Below are 20802 nucleotides of genomic sequence, written 5' to 3' on the forward strand. Positions count from 1 at the left end.
TGGGACGAAGGAAGCTCCCCCGCCACCTTGGCTGGGCAGAAAGGCCTCGCACACCTCCACCTGCCCCAAGGAGGTGGAAGATGCGTCTCCCGGTCTGCAGGCCAGCGCCAGAGGCGCTGACGCTGCAGACCGCGGCGCCGGCGGGACAAAAAGGAGCCGGGAGATGGCCCTACGCCCGTTTCCACCCGTGCGGCCCCTTTCCACATGGTGCGCGAGGAGGCTTTAGAAGGAGGACGACGAAATCCGGGCCGAGAGAGGAAGGGGAAAAAACCAAAAGCGGGAAGGGGCAGAGGCAAAAGGGTGTCCCGGGGCGGTTTCCCATCCCAGTAGTAACCGGGCCCGCCCCTGCTTAGCTTCTAAGTTCGGGCACCTTAAGGGTAGTGTGGCTGCACGCTGTCCCCCGCCACTGCCCCCGCCAGGACCGGCCTTAGCCCGCCCTGCCCCGGCCCCGCTTTCCCCACCACCGACTTTGCCCCTCGGCCGCGCACACCCTCCCCGGGCCGGGGCCGGAGCGGCTTCCCCCGCCCACCGCCCCGACCCCTCCTTCGGCCCCCGCCGCCGCCGCCGCCGCCGCCGCCGCCGCCGCCGCCGGGGGAGCGCTGGCCGAGCTGCGCCTCCTGGCCGGGGTGCTGCGGCGGGCCCAGTCCCTGCGGCGCTGCAAGCAGGGGCTGCCCGCCTTCCGCCAGGCCCAGCCCGGCCGCGACCTGCTCGAGGACTTCCAGCGCCGCGAGCCCTACAAGTACCTGCAGTTCGCCTACTTCAAGGTCAGGCCTGGCCCTTCGTTCCTCCTCCCATCTCCCTGTCCTGCCTCTGCTCCCCCCGCCAGCCTCGCCTCCCCAAAGTCTCGCCTGCTGTTGTGTCACCCTCCGCACTAATGCTAGCACTGGAATGGTATTTACTTCTTACTCTTGGCTCAGACAAGACTGCGGACACACACCTCTTTTCACAGATTTCATCCTCTTTTTCTAGCTTCTGGTCATCCGTCTGTCCCGGGTCTAGCTGGCGATTTTTTCCCTCCTTCTCACTGTTATCTTCTGTTCTCCAAATCAAGGTTCGTCCCTCATGCCATCCCCTCAGATACTGCAAGCACTTGCATTTCAAGTAAATGGGACATCTGTGGGGGAGAAAACAAGCTGAACTCTTTGGTTAGATCGCTGTTCTCCCTTTCAGAGATTCACTCCCAACATATCCCGGCGTACATTAACTGGGTTGCGTGCTTGCGCATTCTTTTGCAGAGCGCTGCCTGAAAACACGCATCTTCTTCACTGTTGCTGGGCCTTGTTGGTAGGAGTGCTGTTTTCTCATGAAAGTATTCAATGGTTTTCCCAAATTACACAAACAGAAGCAAGAAAATGTGTTCTCGTACAACAGGAACAGCACCCCCATGCGCAGTACCACACCGGCGTAATTCTATGATTTAAGGCCATCCCTAAGACCATGCAGAAGAACTTAACTTTGTACATCAAAGCCTCTGCCCACACGGAAGAGCAGATCCCAAACGGGGGACGTTTCTTTTGAATACGAGTGGGCAGGCACTCCTCGCATTCTCAAAGCCATATACGGATACCAAAATGACATCACTACAAATGCTGCCATTTCTTGTCTCACTTCATTCATTCCGCCCCTGTGGTACATACAAAGTTTGCAATGTATGGATCACAGCAAAAATCATCCCTACTTGCTTTTTCTGATACGGTTAAGTAACTGGCAGGTAGGAATGTGAGAGAGAAATTGGAGAAAGCCCTCCCTCTCCCTTTAAACTGTTTTTCAATCACACTTGCAGTAGGTTTGTGCGGTGCAGTTCGGTGGTTTTGCCTTTAGCATCATTTATATTGCCTTTCTTACTAGATTGTAGTCCAGCTCCGAGCTCTTCTCACTCACTTGGGGAGTTCTGAGTGGGCCTTCTAGAGGTACAAACGGCCACGTACAAAGGGCTTTTTCCTGGCTGGTAGTTTTCTGAAGAAAGGAATGTCACTCCCCCCACCCCACCAACAGCATTTATAATACAGGAAGAAGGCGGAGGGAAAGGCTTAACGTCATGTTTTAGCGTGACCATGTGTTTATTCAGGTGAAGTTTTACCACGTCTTAGCTCCTGGGAGGAGATGTTTCTGTGCCGCTGCTTGCTCCTCTGGAGGGAGCTTTCTCATAGCCCCCGAGTTCACTTAGGAATGTGTTTCTGCAAAACCCTGTTGGTTTTTTTTTCGTGGTGAAAATTGAAACCGAGACTGAATTGTGGACTAAGCAAAAATGAGAGACCTGTCAGCCTACCAACAAGCAGGGTTAAAGCATAAAGCACAAAAGAAACCAGGCATTTGACGAAAGCGCAGCTGAGATTTCCCTTTGCGTTTAGCGCTGTCTAGGCTGACTGGAAGCGCATAGTTTTGGGACAGGCAGGAAGGGCAGCTGGCGGAGTGCCAGGGCCGGGACACTTAGAGCAGCAGAGCAGCAAGAGCTCATGTTAGGGTTGAAGTTTTTCTTTGATGCAGTCGTGCCTCAAGTTTCTTTCTGAAATGAAAGGGTACCTTTTATGGATGCAAAGAGAAGACTGCATGTGCACATGCGCTTGTGATCCTTGCTCGTAGTTTTATACATGCACTTCCATAAGCTATTTCAGATGGGAGGTGGAACTCTGGATCACCTACACATCAGTACGCTGAACGGGGTGATACGGATCTTGGCTTACAAGGGAAAAGGTTTTAACTTTTCGCAAATACTGAAGACTTCTCCTTTCACTCCTCCTAAATACGTGCACATATACTACATAGTTTATAAAAATGTGCGTGTGTGTGTATAAATAAAACAAAACATATAAATGCATGCACAGAGAAGGACAAACGTATTTGGCACATGCAGTTGTAAACGAGGAATACGCACTTCACAAAGTATCTCTGACGGGCTTTAAAGTTAGTTTAAAAACGGGTGCAGAAAATCACATAGTGCATTAGGACACAATTACTGACCAAGTCCCTGCTGTTTGCTCTAACTTCGTAACACCATCAGGAAGACAGAGTACTGCAATATTGTCTTCTGTGCTGCTGGGCAAAGAGGTGACATAAACACCATGTAAACATGGTCAGCTATCACTCCTGCCCAGTATCCCTAGGTTAGCATCGGTAATTGCTGTGAGACTAATCCCGTGCAGCAGCAACGGTATACTCTTGTGCCTTGTCAGATTTATGAAGAAGGGAAGAAGGGAAAAAAAATCTATGCTATTTGCAACAATAATAGGTTTTTAAAACAAAATTAAAAAAAAAAAACAAACAATGAAGTGTTCCTAGTGATGCAGCTAGTAGTAAAACCGGGAAGAATTCTATCCGGTTTACTGTACCATTGTGTCTGCTGAGACTGTGGTTTCAGTAGAAGTAGGTTTGGGAACAGAGAGGCTGCAGGAAAGTTCGTCGACAGAAACTGAGAAACTTTGAAGTGTGTTTCCAATTACCCCTTGTTTTCCCCCCTTCCTCTTTTTCCCATCCCTGTTTAGGCTAATAGTCTTCCAAAAGCTTTTGCGGCAGCTCACACATTTCTTCCAAAGCATCCAGAGGATGAAACGATGCAAAGAAATATGGCCTACTATAAGAGCATACCTGATGCTGAGGAGCGTATTAAAGGCTTGGAGACAAAACCTTAGGAGGTATGCTTTTTATTCAGAGTCTGGTCTTTTGGAAGTGTTCTGTTACTTCTCCTACTGGCTGAGATTCCAGGGTCTCATTTGCTTATGTGTTGTCAGTTCTTACTCTTCTTTCCCTCTTGCTGTCTTCCTGAATCGTCTCTGTTCTGCCTTTCTGACGCATTCAGTAATTCTCACCTCTTGTGCTTTTCCCCGTTCCGTAAGTCACAGGAAATCATAGGCAGTGGCATACCTGAAAGCTACTGCATGCAGATCCCTACTGGAGCTGAGCAGGTGCCTAGAGTTATTCAAATGCACGAGTGCTGTAGGGGCACAGCTTAAAATAACAGGACATTATTTTGGGTTGAGATTCCAGTGGCAATCTCTACCAAAACCTGTGCTTTAGACTCCCACCGTTCCCTCTGTCCAGCAGGTGCTTCTGTTGAAGTGGAATTACATACTCTGCTCTCTAGGAAACATCTGGCAAAAGCCACTAGCCATCTGTATTTGGCACGTTTTAAGTCTCAGAGGGGAGTCTTAAGGGGCAGAGGCAAAAGGGTAGTCGAGGGCAGTCTCCCATCCCAGTAGTAACCGGGGCCGCCCCTGCTTAGCTTCCAAGTTCGGGCGCCTTAAGGGTAGCGTAGCTACACGCTGTCCCCCGCCACTGCCCCCGCCAGGATCGGCCTTAGCCCGCCCCGCCCCGGCCCCGCTTTCCCCACCACCGACTTTGCCCCTCGGCCCCGCACACCCTCCCGGGGCCGGGGCCGGGGCCGGGGCCGGGGCCGGGGCCGGGGCCGGGGCCGGGGCGGTTTCCCCCGCCCACCGCCCCGACCCCTCCTTCGGCCACCGCCCATCTGCTAAATCCACCAAGTGCCCCTCTTCTACTACTACCACATTTGGTATGCGTTCTCCATTCCTCTTACCCACCACCTTCCGAACTTTTTCAGTCTCAGCCACGATCCCAGCCCTCACAGACCATACTGGCATCCACTCTTCCCTCTGAGAAAGGTCTCCCAGGAGGCTCTGCTACTTTTCACCCAGCTTTAACCACCTGTGCATCATTCAATTGCGACATCTATCAAGGTAATCCTGATGCTCTGCTTCAAACTAAAGGCCTAAGTTATTTCCCAGAGCAGAACCTGAACGGTGGAAGGACCGCAGCTGGCAGCACCGCTTCAGCCCGCACGTCCAGCGGGCAGCAACCCCGGCCATCACCCCCTGAAGAAGGCAGCACAGCTCACCGCCCGGGCTGCAAGGGCAGGCACCGCCAGCCCTTCCTCAATAAAAAACAGCGGCGGCGAGGGCCCACCGCGGCGGCCGGGAGCGGGCAGGCCTGCTCAGGAGAAGGAGCCGGCCCCTCGCCGCCGCACCTGCCCCGGCAGCTCCCCCCTCGCCGCAGCCACAGGCCCAGCACCTGCGACCCGACGACCACCACCCGTGAACCACACATCGCTCATGGACTGAAAGCGGACCACAGTTAATCGTCCTCCTCCGGGGGCGGGAGGAGGCCCCCTACCAGCCGGGAGCCATGCCCGCCCGGCGGCCCCCCGCGCCCCTCAGAGCTCGGCGCCGCCCCCAACAGCCAAGGCGCCGCACGGCGCAGCCCCCCGGCGCCGCCGCGGAGCGGGTGCCCTCAGGGGAGAGGGAGGAGGAGGAGGAGGAGGAGGAGAGGGGACTCACCGCCGCCCGGAGCAGCGCCGCCAAGCCGGCCAGCGGGAGCAGGAGCCGCAGCATGACGGACGGCGGCCGGCAGGCAGGAAGCGGCGGCGGAAGGGGCGCTCGTCAGCCCGCTGCCCCCTGACACGGCGACGTCAGCTGACCGCCCCGCCGGGCCGGGCCGGCCCTGCTCCGCTCCGCCCCGCCCCGCCCCGCCGCCTGCCCGGGGAACTGCCTGGCGCAGCGCGGGCATCCCTCCTTCCCACCGGCACCCACAGCACCGGCGCTCTGCCATCGGCGCCCGGCCTGCCTGCCTCCTCCCGCCCTCGCCTCCCGACACCTCCCAGCACTCCACACGCTCCACCCCGCCCAGCTCCGGGGACTCGCCCCCGCTCCTCAGAGGGGACGAAGGAAGCTCCCCCGCCACCTTGGCTGGGCAGAAAGGCCTCGCACACCTCCACCCGCCCCAAGGAGGTGGAAGATGCGTCTCCCGGTCTGCAGGCCAGCGCCAGAGGCGCTGACGCTGCAGACCGCGGCGCCGGCGGGACAAAAAGGAGCCGGGAGATGGCCCTACGCCCGTTTCCACCCGTGCGGCCCCTTTCCACATGGTGCGCGAGGAGGCTTTAGAAGGAGGACGACGAAATCCGGGCCGAGAGAGGAAGGGGAAAAAACCAAAAGCGGGAAGGGGCAGAGGCAAAAGGGTGTCCCGGGGCGTTTCCCATCCCAGTAGTAACCGGGCCCGCCCCTGCTTAGCTTCTAAGTTCGGGCACCTTAAGGGTAGTGTGGCTGCACGCTGTCCCCCGCCACTGCCCCCGCCAGGACCGGCCTTAGCCCGCCCTGCCCCGGCCCCGCTTTCCCCACCACCGACTTTGCCCCTCGGCCGCGCACACCCTCCCCGGGCCGGGGCCGGAGCGGCTTCCCCCGCCCACCGCCCCGACCCCTCCTTCGGCCCCCGCCGCCGCCGCCGCCGCCGCCGCCGCCGCCGCCGGGGGAGCGCTGGCCGAGCTGCGCCTCCTGGCCGGGGTGCTGCGGCGGGCCCAGTCCCTGCGGCGCTGCAAGCAGGGGCTGCCCGCCTTCCGCCAGGCCCAGCCCGGCCGCGACCTGCTCGAGGACTTCCAGCGCCGCGAGCCCTACAAGTACCTGCAGTTCGCCTACTTCAAGGTCAGGCCTGGCCCTTCGTTCCTCCTCCCATCTCCCTGTCCTGCCTCTGCTCCCCCCGCCAGCCTCGCCTCCCCAAAGTCTCGCCTGCTGTTGTGTCACCCTCCGCACTAATGCTAGCACTGGAATGGTATTTACTTCTTACTCTTGGCTCAGACAAGACTGCGGACACACACCTCTTTTCACAGATTTCATCCTCTTTTTCTAGCTTCTGGTCATCCGTCTGTCCCGGGTCTAGCTGGCGATTTTTTCCCTCCTTCTCACTGTTATCTTCTGTTCTCCAAATCAAGGTTCGTCCCTCATGCCATCCCCTCAGATACTGCAAGCACTTGCATTTCAAGTAAATGGGACATCTGTGGGGGAGAAAACAAGCTGAACTCTTTGGTTAGATCGCTGTTCTCCCTTTCAGAGATTCACTCCCAACATATCCCGGCGTACATTAACTGGGTTGCGTGCTTGCGCATTCTTTTGCAGAGCGCTGCCTGAAAACACGCATCTTCTTCACTGTTGCTGGGCCTTGTTGGTAGGAGTGCTGTTTTCTCATGAAAGTATTCAATGGTTTTCCCAAATTACACAAACAGAAGCAAGAAAATGTGTTCTCGTACAACAGGAACAGCACCCCCATGCGCAGTACCACACCGGCGTAATTCTATGATTTAAGGCCATCCCTAAGACCATGCAGAAGAACTTAACTTTGTACATCAAAGCCTCTGCCCACACGGAAGAGCAGATCCCAAACGGGGGACGTTTCTTTTGAATACGAGTGGGCAGGCACTCCTCGCATTCTCAAAGCCATATACGGATACCAAAATGACATCACTACAAATGCTGCCATTTCTTGTCTCACTTCATTCATTCCGCCCCTGTGGTACATACAAAGTTTGCAATGTATGGATCACAGCAAAAATCATCCCTACTTGCTTTTTCTGATACGGTTAAGTAACTGGCAGGTAGGAATGTGAGAGAGAAATTGGAGAAAGCCCTCCCTCTCCCTTTAAACTGTTTTTCAATCACACTTGCAGTAGGTTTGTGCGGTGCAGTTCGGTGGTTTTGCCTTTAGCATCATTTATATTGCCTTTCTTACTAGATTGTAGTCCAGCTCCGAGCTCTTCTCACTCACTTGGGGAGTTCTGAGTGGGCCTTCTAGAGGTACAAACGGCCACGTACAAAGGGCTTTTTCCTGGCTGGTAGTTTTCTGAAGAAAGGAATGTCACTCCCCCCACCCCACCAACAGCATTTATAATACAGGAAGAAGGCGGAGGGAAAGGCTTAACGTCATGTTTTAGCGTGACCATGTGTTTATTCAGGTGAAGTTTTACCACGTCTTAGCTCCTGGGAGGAGATGTTTCTGTGCCGCTGCTTGCTCCTCTGGAGGGAGCTTTCTCATAGCCCCCGAGTTCACTTAGGAATGTGTTTCTGCAAAACCCTGTTGGTTTTTTTTTCGTGGTGAAAATTGAAACCGAGAGTGAATTGTGGACTAAGCAAAAATGAGAGACCTGTCAGCCTACCAACAAGCAGGGTTAAAGCATAAAGCACAAAAGAAACCAGGCATTTGACGAAAGCGCAGCTGAGATTTCCCTTTGCGTTTAGCGCTGTCTAGGCTGACTGGAAGCGCATAGTTTTGGGACAGGCAGGAAGGGCAGCTGGCGGAGTGCCAGGGCCGGGACACTTAGAGCAGCAGAGCAGCAAGAGCTCATGTTAGGGTTGAAGTTTTTCTTTGATGCAGTCGTGCCTCAAGTTTCTTTCTGAAATGAAAGGGTACCTTTTATGGATGCAAAGAGAAGACTGCATGTGCACATGCGCTTGTGATCCTTGCTCGTAGTTTTATACATGCACTTCCATAAGCTATTTCAGATGGGAGGTGGAACTCTGGATCACCTACACATCAGTACGCTGAACGGGGTGATACGGATCTTGGCTTACAAGGGAAAAGGTTTTAACTTTTCGCAAATACTGAAGACTTCTCCTTTCACTCCTCCTAAATACGTGCACATATACTACATAGTTTATAAAAATGTGCGTGTGTGTGTATAAATAAAACAAAACATATAAATGCATGCACAGAGAAGGACAAACGTATTTGGCACATGCAGTTGTAAACGAGGAATACGCACTTCACAAAGTATCTCTGACGGGCTTTAAAGTTAGTTTAAAAACGGGTGCAGAAAATCACATAGTGCATTAGGACACAATTACTGACCAAGTCCCTGCTGTTTGCTCTAACTTCGTAACACCATCAGGAAGACAGAGTACTGCAATATTGTCTTCTGTGCTGCTGGGCAAAGAGGTGACATAAACACCATGTAAACATGGTCAGCTATCACTCCTGCCCAGTATCCCTAGGTTAGCATCGGTAATTGCTGTGAGACTAATCCCGTGCAGCAGCAACGGTATACTCTTGTGCCTTGTCAGATTTATGAAGAAGGGAAGAAGGGAAAAAAAATCTATGCTATTTGCAACAATAATAGGTTTTTAAAACAAAATTAAAAAAAAAAACAAACAATGAAGTGTTCCTAGTGATGCAGCTAGTAGTAAAACCGGGAAGAATTCTATCCGGTTTACTGTACCATTGTGTCTGCTGAGACTGTGGTTTCAGTAGAAGTAGGTTTGGGAACAGAGAGGCTGCAGGAAAGTTCGTCGACAGAAACTGAGAAACTTTGAAGTGTGTTTCCAATTACCCCTTGTTTTCCCCCCTTCCTCTTTTTCCCATCCCTGTTTAGGCTAATAGTCTTCCAAAAGCTTTTGCGGCAGCTCACACATTTCTTCCAAAGCATCCAGAGGATGAAACGATGCAAAGAAATATGGCCTACTATAAGAGCATACCTGATGCTGAGGAGCGTATTAAAGGCTTGGAGACAAAACCTTAGGAGGTATGCTTTTTATTCAGAGTCTGGTCTTTTGGAAGTGTTCTGTTACTTCTCCTACTGGCTGAGATTCCAGGGTCTCATTTGCTTATGTGTTGTCAGTTCTTACTCTTCTTTCCCTCTTGCTGTCTTCCTGAATCGTCTCTGTTCTGCCTTTCTGACGCATTCAGTAATTCTCACCTCTTGTGCTTTTCCCCGTTCCGTAAGTCACAGGAAATCATAGGCAGTGGCATACCTGAAAGCTACTGCATGCAGATCCCTACTGGAGCTGAGCAGGTGCCTAGAGTTATTCAAATGCACGAGTGCTGTAGGGGCACAGCTTAAAATAACAGGACATTATTTTGGGTTGAGATTCCAGTGGCAATCTCTACCAAAACCTGTGCTTTAGACTCCCACCGTTCCCTCTGTCCAGCAGGTGCTTCTGTTGAAGTGGAATTACATACTCTGCTCTCTAGGAAACATCTGGCAAAAGCCACTAGCCATCTGTATTTGGCACGTTTTAAGTCTCAGAGGGGAGTCTTAAGGGGCAGAGGCAAAAGGGTAGTCGAGGGCAGTCTCCCATCCCAGTAGTAACCGGGGCCGCCCCTGCTTAGCTTCCAAGTTCGGGCGCCTTAAGGGTAGCGTAGCTACACGCTGTCCCCCGCCACTGCCCCCGCCAGGATCGGCCTTAGCCCGCCCCGCCCCGGCCCCGCTTTCCCCACCACTGACTTTGCCCCTCGGCCCCGCACACCCTCCCGGGGCCGGGGCCGGGGCCGGGGCCGGGGCCGGGGCCGGGCGGGGCCGGGGCCGGGGCCGGGGCGGTTTCCCCGCCCACCGCCCGACCCCTCCTTCGGCCACCGCCCATCTGCTAAATCCACCAAGTGCCCCTCTTCTACTACTACCACATTTGGTATGCGTTCTCCATTCCTCTTACCCACCACCTTCCGAACTTTTTCAGTCTCAGCCACGATCCCAGCCCTCACAGACCATACTGGCATCCACTCTTCCTCTGAGAAAGGTCTCCCAGGAGGCTCTGCTACTTTTCACCCAGCTTTAACCACCTGTGCATCATTCAATTGCGACATCTATCAAGGTAATCCTGATGCTCTGCTTCAAACTAAAGGCCTAAGTTATTTCCCAGAGCAGAACCTGAACGGTGGAAGGACCGCAGCTGGCAGCACCGCTTCAGCCCGCACGTCCAGCGGGCAGCAACCCCGGCCATCACCCCTGAAGAAGGCAGCACAGCTCACCGCCCGGGCTGCAAGGGCAGGCACCGCCAGCCCTTCCTCAATAAAAAACAGCGGCGGCGAGGGCCCACCGCGGCGGCCGGAGCGGGCAGGCCTGCTCAGGAGAAGGAGCCGGCCCTCGCCGCCGCACCTGCCCCGGCAGCTCCCCCCTCGCCGCAGCCACAGGCCCAGCACCTGCGACCCGACGACCACCACCCGTGAACCACACATCGCTCATGGACTGAAAGCGGACCACAGTTAATCGTCCTCCTCCGGGGGCGGGAGGAGGCCCCCTACCAGCCGGGAGCCATGCCCGCCCGGCGGCCCCCCGCGCCCCTCAGAGCTCGGCGCCGCCCCCAACAGCCAAGGCGCCGCACGGCGCAGCCCCCCGGCGCCGCCGCGGAGCGGGTGCCCTCAGGGGAGAGGGAGGAGGAGGAGGAGGAGGAGGAGAGGGGACTCACCGCCGCCCGGAGCAGCGCCGCCAAGCCGGCCAGCGGGAGCAGGAGCCGCAGCATGACGGACGGCGGCCGGCAGGCAGGAAGCGGCGGCGGAAGGGGCGCTCGTCAGCCCGCTGCCCCCTGACACGGCGACGTCAGCTGACCGCCCCGCCGGGCCGGGCCGGCCCTGCTCCGCTCCGCCCGCCCCGCCCCGCCGCCTGCCCGGGGAACTGCCTGGCGCAGCGCGGGCATCCCTCCTTCCCACCGGCACCCACAGCACCGGCGCTCTGCCATCGGCGCCCGGCCTGCCTGCCTCCTCCCGCCCTCGCCTCCCGACACCTCCCAGCACTCCACACGCTCCACCCCGCCCAGCTCCGGGGACTCGCCCCCGCTCCTCAGAGGGGACGAAGGAAGCTCCCCCGCCACCTTGGCTGGGCAGAAAGGCCTCGCACACCTCCACCCGCCCCAAGGAGGTGGAAGATGCGTCTCCCGGTCTGCAGGCCAGCGCCAGAGGCGCTGACGCTGCAGACCGCGGCGCCGGCGGGACAAAAAGGAGCCGGGAGATGGCCCTACGCCCGTTTCCACCCGTGCGGCCCCTTTCCACATGGTGCGCGAGGAGGCTTTAGAAGGAGGACGACGAAATCCGGGCCGAGAGAGGAAGGGGAAAAAACCAAAAGCGGGAAGGGGCAGAGGCAAAAGGGTGTCCCGGGGCGGTTTCCCATCCCAGTAGTAACCGGGCCCGCCCCTGCTTAGCTTCTAAGTTCGGGCACCTTAAGGGTAGTGTGGCTGCACGCTGTCCCCCGCCACTGCCCCCGCCAGGACCGGCCTTAGCCCGCCCTGCCCCGGCCCCGCTTTCCCCACCACCGACTTTGCCCCTCGGCCGCGCACACCCTCCCCGGGCCGGGGCCGGAGCGGCTTCCCCCGCCCACCGCCCCGACCCCTCCTTCGGCCCCCGCCGCCGCCGCCGCCGCCGCCGCCGCCGCCGCCGCCGGAGGAGCGCTGGCCGAGCTGCGCCTCCTGGCCGGGGTGCTGCGGCGGGCCCAGTCCCTGCGGCGCTGCAAGCAGGGGCTGCCCGCCTTCCGCCAGGCCCAGCCCGGCCGCGACCTGCTCGAGGACTTCCAGCGCCGCGAGCCCTACAAGTACCTGCACTTCGCCTACTTCAAGGTCAGGCCTGGCCCTTCGTTCCTCCTCCCATCTCCCTGTCCTGCCTCTGCTCCCCCCGCCAGCCTCGCCTCCCCAAAGTCTCGCCTGCTGTTGTGTCACCCTCCGCACTAATGCTAGCACTGGAATGGTATTTACTTCTTACTCTTGGCTCAGACAAGACTGCGGACACACACCTCTTTTCACAGATTTCATCCTCTTTTTCTAGCTTCTGGTCATCCGTCTGTCCCGGGTCTAGCTGGCGATTTTTTCCCTCCTTCTCACTGTTATCTTCTGTTCTCCAAATCAAGGTTCGTCCCTCATGCCATCCCCTCAGATACTGCAAGCACTTGCATTTCAAGTAAATGGGACATCTGTGGGGGAGAAAACAAGCTGAACTCTTTGGTTAGATCGCTGTTCTCCCTTTCAGAGATTCACTCCCAACATATCCCGGCGTACATTAACTGGGTTGCGTGCTTGCGCATTCTTTTGCAGAGCGCTGCCTGAAAACACGCATCTTCTTCACTGTTGCTGGGCCTTGTTGGTAGGAGTGCTGTTTTCTCATGAAAGTATTCAATGGTTTTCCCAAATTACACAAACAGAAGCAAGAAAATGTGTTCTCGTACAACAGGAACAGCACCCCCATGCGCAGTACCACACCGGCGTAATTCTATGATTTAAGGCCATCCCTAAGACCATGCAGAAGAACTTAACTTTGTACATCAAAGCCTCTGCCCACACGGAAGAGCAGATCCCAAACGGGGGACGTTTCTTTTGAATACGAGTGGGCAGGCACTCCTCGCATTCTCAAAGCCATATACGGATACCAAAATGACATCACTACAAATGCTGCCATTTCTTGTCTCACTTCATTCATTCCGCCCCTGTGGTACATACAAAGTTTGCAATGTATGGATCACAGCAAAAATCATCCCTACTTGCTTTTTCTGATACGGTTAAGTAACTGGCAGGTAGGAATGTGAGAGAGAAATTGGAGAAAGCCCTCCCTCTCCCTTTAAACTGTTTTTCAATCACACTTGCAGTAGGTTTGTGCGGTGCAGTTCGGTGGTTTTGCCTTTAGCATCATTTATATTGCCTTTCTTACTAGATTGTAGTCCAGCTCCGAGCTCTTCTCACTCACTTGGGGAGTTCTGAGTGGGCCTTCTAGAGGTACAAACGGCCACGTACAAAGGGCTTTTTCCTGGCTGGTAGTTTTCTGAAGAAAGGAATGTCACTCCCCCCACCCCACCAACAGCATTTATAATACAGGAAGAAGGCGGAGGGAAAGGCTTAACGTCATGTTTTAGCGTGACCATGTGTTTATTCAGGTGAAGTTTTACCACGTCTTAGCTCCTGGGAGGAGATGTTTCTGTGCCGCTGCTTGCTCCTCTGGAGGGAGCTTTCTCATAGCCCCCGAGTTCACTTAGGAATGTGTTTCTGCAAAACCCTGTTGGTTTTTTTTTCGTGGTGAAAATTGAAACCGAGACTGAATTGTGGACTAAGCAAAAATGAGAGACCTGTCAGCCTACCAACAAGCAGGGTTAAAGCATAAAGCACAAAAGAAACCAGGCATTTGACGAAAGCGCAGCTGAGATTTCCCTTTGCGTTTAGCGCTGTCTAGGCTGACTGGAAGCGCATAGTTTTGGGACAGGCAGGAAGGGCAGCTGGCGGAGTGCCAGGGCCGGGACACTTAGAGCAGCAGAGCAGCAAGAGCTCATGTTAGGGTTGAAGTTTTTCTTTGATGCAGTCGTGCCTCAAGTTTCTTTCTGAAATGAAAGGGTACCTTTTATGGATGCAAAGAGAAGACTGCATGTGCACATGCGCTTGTGATCCTTGCTCGTAGTTTTATACATGCACTTCCATAAGCTATTTCAGATGGGAGGTGGAACTCTGGATCACCTACACATCAGTACGCTGAACGGGGTGATACGGATCTTGGCTTACAAGGGAAAAGGTTTTAACTTTTCGCAAATACTGAAGACTTCTCCTTTCACTCCTCCTAAATACGTGCACATATACTACATAGTTTATAAAAATGTGCGTGTGTGTGTATAAATAAAACAAAACATATAAATGCATGCACAGAGAAGGACAAACGTATTTGGCACATGCAGTTGTAAACGAGGAATACGCACTTCACAAAGTATCTCTGACGGGCTTTAAAGTTAGTTTAAAAACGGGTGCAGAAAATCACATAGTGCATTAGGACACAATTACTGACCAAGTCCCTGCTGTTTGCTCTAACTTCGTAACACCATCAGGAAGACAGAGTACTGCAATATTGTCTTCTGTGCTGCTGGGCAAAGAGGTGACATAAACACCATGTAAACATGGTCAGCTATCACTCCTGCCCAGTATCCCTAGGTTAGCATCGGTAATTGCTGTGAGACTAATCCCGTGCAGCAGCAACGGTATACTCTTGTGCCTTGTCAGATTTATGAAGAAGGGAAGAAGGGAAAAAAAATCTATGCTATTTGCAACAATAATAGGTTTTTAAAACAAAATTAAAAAAAAAAAACAAACAATGAAGTGTTCCTAGTGATGCAGCTAGTAGTAAAACCGGGAAGAATTCTATCCGGTTTACTGTACCATTGTGTCTGCTGAGACTGTGGTTTCAGTAGAAGTAGGTTTGGGAACAGAGAGGCTGCAGGAAAGTTCGTCGACAGAAACTGAGAAACTTTGAAGTGTGTTTCCAATTACCCCTTGTTTTCCCCCCTTCCTCTTTTTCCCATCCCTGTTTAGGCTAATAGTCTTCCAAAAGCTTTTGCGGCAGCTCACACATTTCTTCCAAAGCATCCAGAGGATGAAACGATGCAAAGAAATATGGCCTACTATAAGAGCATACCTGATGCTGAGGAGCGTATTAAAGGCTTGGAGACAAAACCTTAGGAGGTATGCTTTTTATTCAGAGTCTGGTCTTTTGGAAGTGTTCTGTTACTTCTCCTACTGGCTGAGATTCCAGGGTCTCATTTGCTTATGTGTTGTCAGTTCTTACTCTTCTTTCCCTCTTGCTGTCTTCCTGAATCGTCTCTGTTCTGCCTTTCTGACGCATTCAGTAATTCTCACCTCTTGTGCTTTTCCCCGTTCCGTAAGTCACAGGAAATCATAGGCAGTGGCATACCTGAAAGCTACTGCATGCAGATCCCTACTGGAGCTGAGCAGGTGCCTAGAGTTATTCAAATGCACGAGTGCTGTAGGGGCACAGCTTAAAATAACAGGACATTATTTTGGGTTGAGATTCCAGTGGCAATCTCTACCAAAACCTGTGCTTTAGACTCCCACCGTTCCCTCTGTCCAGCAGGTGCTTCTGTTGAAGTGGAATTACATACTCTGCTCTCTAGGAAACATCTGGCAAAAGCCACTAGCCATCTGTATTTGGCACGTTTTAAGTCTCAGAGGGGAGTCTTAAGGGGCAGAGGCAAAAGGGTAGTCGAGGGCAGTCTCCCATCCCAGTAGTAACCGGGGCCGCCCCTGCTTAGCTTCCAAGTTCGGGCGCCTTAAGGGTAGCGTAGCTACACGCTGTCCCCCGCCACTGCCCCCGCCAGGATCGGCCTTAGCCCGCCCCGCCCCGGCCCCGCTTTCCCCACCACCGACTTTGCCCCTCGGCCCCGCACACCCTCCCGGGGCCGGGGCCGGGGCCGGGGCCGGGGCCGGGGCCGGGGCCGGGGCCGGGGCCGGGGCCGGGGCCGGGGCGGTTTCCCCCGCCCACCGCCCCGACCCCTCCTTCGGCCACCGCCCATCTGCTAAATCCACCAAGTGCCCCTCTTCTACTACTACCACATTTGGTATGCGTTCTCCATTCCTCTTACCCACCACCTTCCGAACTTTTTCAGTCTCAGCCACGATCCCAGCCCTCACAGACCATACTGGCATCCACTCTTCCCTCTGAGAAAGGTCTCCCAGGAGGCTCTGCTACTTTTCACCCAGCTTTAACCACCTGTGCATCATTCAATTGCGACATCTATCAAGGTAATCCTGATGCTCTGCTTCAAACTAAAGGCCTAAGTTATTTCCCAGAGCAGAACCTGAACGGTGGAAGGACCGCAGCTGGCAGCACCGCTTCAGCCCGCACGTCCAGCGGGCAGCAACCCCGGCCATCACCCCCTGAAGAAGGCAGCACAGCTCACCGCCCGGGCTGCAAGGGCAGGCACCGCCAGCCCTTCCTCAATAAAAAACAGCGGCGGCGAGGGCCCACCGCGGCGGCCGGGAGCGGGCAGGCCTGCTCAGGAGAAGGAGCCGGCCCCTCGCCGCCGCACCTGCCCCGGCAGCTCCCCCCTCGCCGCAGCCACAGGCCCAGCACCTGCGACCCGACGACCACCACCCGTGAACCACACATCGCTCATGGACTGAAAGCGGACCACAGTTAATCGTCCTCCTCCGGGGGCGGGAGGAGGCCCCCTACCAGCCGGGAGCCATGCCCGCCCGGCGGCCCCCCGCGCCCCTCAGAGCTCGGCGCCGCCCCCAACAGCCAAGGCGCCGCACGGCGCAGCCCCCCGGCGCCGCCGCGGAGCGGGTGCCCTCAGGGGAGAGGGAGGAGGAGGAGGAGGAGGAGGAGAGGGGACTCACCGCCGCCCGGAGCAGCGCCGCCAAGCCGGCCAGCGGGAGCAGGAGCCGCAGCATGACGGACGGCGGCCGGCAGGCAGGAAGCGGCGGCGGAAGGGGCGCTCGTCAGCCCGCTGCCCCCTGACACGGCGACGTCAGCTGACCGCCCCGCCGGGCCGGGCCGGCCCTGCTCCGCTCCGCCCCGCCCCGCCCCGCCGCCTGCCCGGGGAACTGCCTGGCGCAGCGCGGGCATCCCTCCTTCCCACCGGCACCCACAGCACCGGCGCTCTGCCATCGGCGCCCGGCCTGCCTGCCTCCTCCCGCCCTCGCCTCCCGACACCTCCCAGCACTCCACACGCTCCACCCCGCCCAGCTCCGGGGACTCGCCCCCGCTCCTCAGAGGGGACGAAGGAAGCTCCCCCGCCACCTTGGCTGGGCAGAAAGGCCTCGCACACCTCCACCCGCCCCAAGGAGGTGGAAGATGCGTCTCCCGGTCTGCAGGCCAGCGCCAGAGGCGCTGACGCTGCAGACCGCGGCGCCGGCGGGACAAAAAGGAGCCGGGAGATGGCCCTACGCCCGTTTCCACCCGTGCGGCCCCTTTCCACATGGTGCGCGAGGAGGCTTTAGAAGGAGGACGACGAAATCCGGGCCGAGAGAGGAAGGGGAAAAAACCAAAAGCGGGAAGGGGCAGAGGCAAAAGGGTGTCCCGGGGCGGTTTCCCATCCCAGTAGTAACCGGGCCCGCCCCTGCTTAGCTTCTAAGTTCGGGCACCTTAAGGGTAGTGTGGCTGCACGCTGTCCCCCGCCACTGCCCCCGCCAGGACCGGCCTTAGCCCGCCCTGCCCCGGCCCCGCTTTCCCCACCACCGACTTTGCCCCTCGGCCGCGCACACCCTCCCCGGGCCGGGGCCGGAGCGGCTTCCCCCGCCCACCGCCCCGACCCCTCCTTCGGCCCCCGCCGCCGCCGCCGCCGCCGCCGCCGCCGCCGCCGCCGGAGGAGCGCTGGCCGAGCTGCGCCTCCTGGCCGGGGTGCTGCGGCGGGCCCAGTCCCTGCGGCGCTGCAAGCAGGGGCTGCCCGCCTTCCGCCAGGCCCAGCCCGGCCGCGACCTGCTCGAGGACTTCCAGCGCCGCGAGCCCTACAAGTACCTGCACTTCGCCTACTTCAAGGTCAGGCCTGGCCCTTCGTTCCTCCTCCCATCTCCCTGTCCTGCCTCTGCTCCCCCCGCCAGCCTCGCCTCCCCAAAGTCTCGCCTGCTGTTGTGTCACCCTCCGCACTAATGCTAGCACTGGAATGGTATTTACTTCTTACTCTTGGCTCAGACAAGACTGCGGACACACACCTCTTTTCACAGATTTCATCCTCTTTTTCTAGCTTCTGGTCATCCGTCTGTCCCGGGTCTAGCTGGCGATTTTTTCCCTCCTTCTCACTGTTATCTTCTGTTCTCCAAATCAAGGTTCGTCCCTCATGCCATCCCCTCAGATACTGCAAGCACTTGCATTTCAAGTAAATGGGACATCTGTGGGGGAGAAAACAAGCTGAACTCTTTGGTTAGATCGCTGTTCTCCCTTTCAGAGATTCACTCCCAACATATCCCGGCGTACATTAACTGGGTTGCGTGCTTGCGCATTCTTTTGCAGAGCGCTGCCTGAAAACACGCATCTTCTTCACTGTTGCTGGGCCTTGTTGGTAGGAGTGCTGTTTTCTCATGAAAGTATTCAATGGTTTTCCCAAATTACACAAACAGAAGCAAGAAAATGTGTTCTCGTACAACAGGAACAGCACCCCCATGCGCAGTACCACACCGGCGTAATTCTATGATTTAAGGCCATCCCTAAGACCATGCAGAAGAACTTAACTTTGTACATCAAAGCCTCTGCCCACACGGAAGAGCAGATCCCAAACGGGGGACGTTTCTTTTGAATACGAGTGGGCAGGCACTCCTCGCATTCTCAAAGCCATATACGGATACCAAAATGACATCACTACAAATGCTGCCATTTCTTGTCTCACTTCATTCATTCCGCCCCTGTGGTACATACAAAGTTTGCAATGTATGGATCACAGCAAAAATCATCCCTACTTGCTTTTTCTGATACGGTTAAGTAACTGGCAGGTAGGAATGTGAGAGAGAAATTGGAGAAAGCCCTCCCTCTCCCTTTAAACTGTTTTTCAATCACACTTGCAGTAGGTTTGTGCGGTGCAGTTCGGTGGTTTTGCCTTTAGCATCATTTATATTGCCTTTCTTACTAGATTGTAGTCCAGCTCCGAGCTCTTCTCACTCACTTGGGGAGTTCTGAGTGGGCCTTCTAGAGGTACAAACGGCCACGTACAAAGGGCTTTTTCCTGGCTGGTAGTTTTCTGAAGAAAGGAATGTCACTCCCCCCACCCCACCAACAGCATTTATAATACAGGAAGAAGGCGGAGGGAAAGGCTTAACGTCATGTTTTAGCGTGACCATGTGTTTATTCAGGTGAAGTTTTACCACGTCTTAGCTCCTGGGAGGAGATGTTTCTGTGCCGCTGCTTGCTCCTCTGGAGGGAGCTTTCTCATAGCCCCCGAGTTCACTTAGGAATGTGTTTCTGCAAAACCCTGTTGGTTTTTTTTTCGTGGTGAAAATTGAAACCGAGACTGAATTGTGGACTAAGCAAAAATGAGAGACCTGTCAGCCTACCAACAAGCAGGGTTAAAGCATAAAGCACAAAAGAAACCAGGCATTTGACGAAAGCGCAGCTGAGATTTCCCTTTGCGTTTAGCGCTGTCTAGGCTGACTGGAAGCGCATAGTTTTGGGACAGGCAGGAAGGGCAGCTGGCGGAGTGCCAGGGCCGGGACACTTAGAGCAGCAGAGCAGCAAGAGCTCATGTTAGGGTTGAAGTTTTTCTTTGATGCAGTCGTGCCTCAAGTTTCTTTCTGAAATGAAAGGGTACCTTTTATGGATGCAAAGAGAAGACTGCATGTGCACATGCGCTTGTGATCCTTGCTCGTAGTTTTATACATGCACTTCCATAAGCTATTTCAGATGGGAGGTGGAACTCTGGATCACCTACACATCAGTACGCTGAACGGGGTGATACGGATCTTGGCTTACAAGGGAAAAGGTTTTAACTTTTCGCAAATACTGAAGACTTCTCCTTTCACTCCTCCTAAATACGTGCACATATACTACATAGTTTATAAAAATGTGCGTGTGTGTGTATAAATAAAACAAAACATATAAATGCATGCACAGAGAAGGACAAACGTATTTGGCACATGCAGTTGTAAACGAGGAATACGCACTTCACAAAGTATCTCTGACGGGCTTTAAAGTTAGTTTAAAAACGGGTGCAGAAAATCACATAGTGCATTAGGACACAATTACTGACCAAGTCCCTGCTGTTTGCTCTAACTTCGTAACACCATCAGGAAGACAGAGTACTGCAATATTGTCTTCTGTGCTGCTGGGCAAAGAGGTGACATAAACACCATGTAAACATGGTCAGCTATCACTCCTGCCCAGTATCCCTAGGTTAGCATCGGTAATTGCTGTGAGACTAATCCCGTGCAGCAGCAACGGTATACTCTTGTGCCTTGTCAGATTTATGAAGAAGGGAAGAAGGGAAAAAAAATCTATGCTATTTGCAACAATAATAGGTTTTTAAAACAAAATTAAAAAAAAAAAACAAACAATGAAGTGTTCCTAGTGATGCAGCTAGTAGTAAAACCGGGAAGAATTCTATCCGGTTTACTGTACCATTGTGTCTGCTGAGACTGTGGTTTCAGTAGAAGTAGGTTTGGGAACAGAGAGGCTGCAGGAAAGTTCGTCGACAGAAACTGAGAAACTTTGAAGTGTGTTTCCAATTACCCCTTGTTTTCCCCCCTTCCTCTTTTTCCCATCCCTGTTTAGGCTAATAGTCTTCCAAAAGCTTTTGCGGCAGCTCACACATTTCTTCCAAAGCATCCAGAGGATGAAACGATGCAAAGAAATATGGCCTACTATAAGAGCATACCTGATGCTGAGGAGCGTATTAAAGGCTTGGAGACAAAACCTTAGGAGGTATGCTTTTTATTCAGAGTCTGGTCTTTTGGAAGTGTTCTGTTACTTCTCCTACTGGCTGAGATTCCAGGGTCTCATTTGCTTATGTGTTGTCAGTTCTTACTCTTCTTTCCCTCTTGCTGTCTTCCTGAATCGTCTCTGTTCTGCCTTTCTGACGCA

Source organism: Gavia stellata, chromosome 6 (assembly GCF_030936135.1).
Source record: "Gavia stellata isolate bGavSte3 chromosome 6, bGavSte3.hap2, whole genome shotgun sequence".
Classification (NCBI taxonomy): Eukaryota; Metazoa; Chordata; class Aves; order Gaviiformes; family Gaviidae; genus Gavia; species Gavia stellata.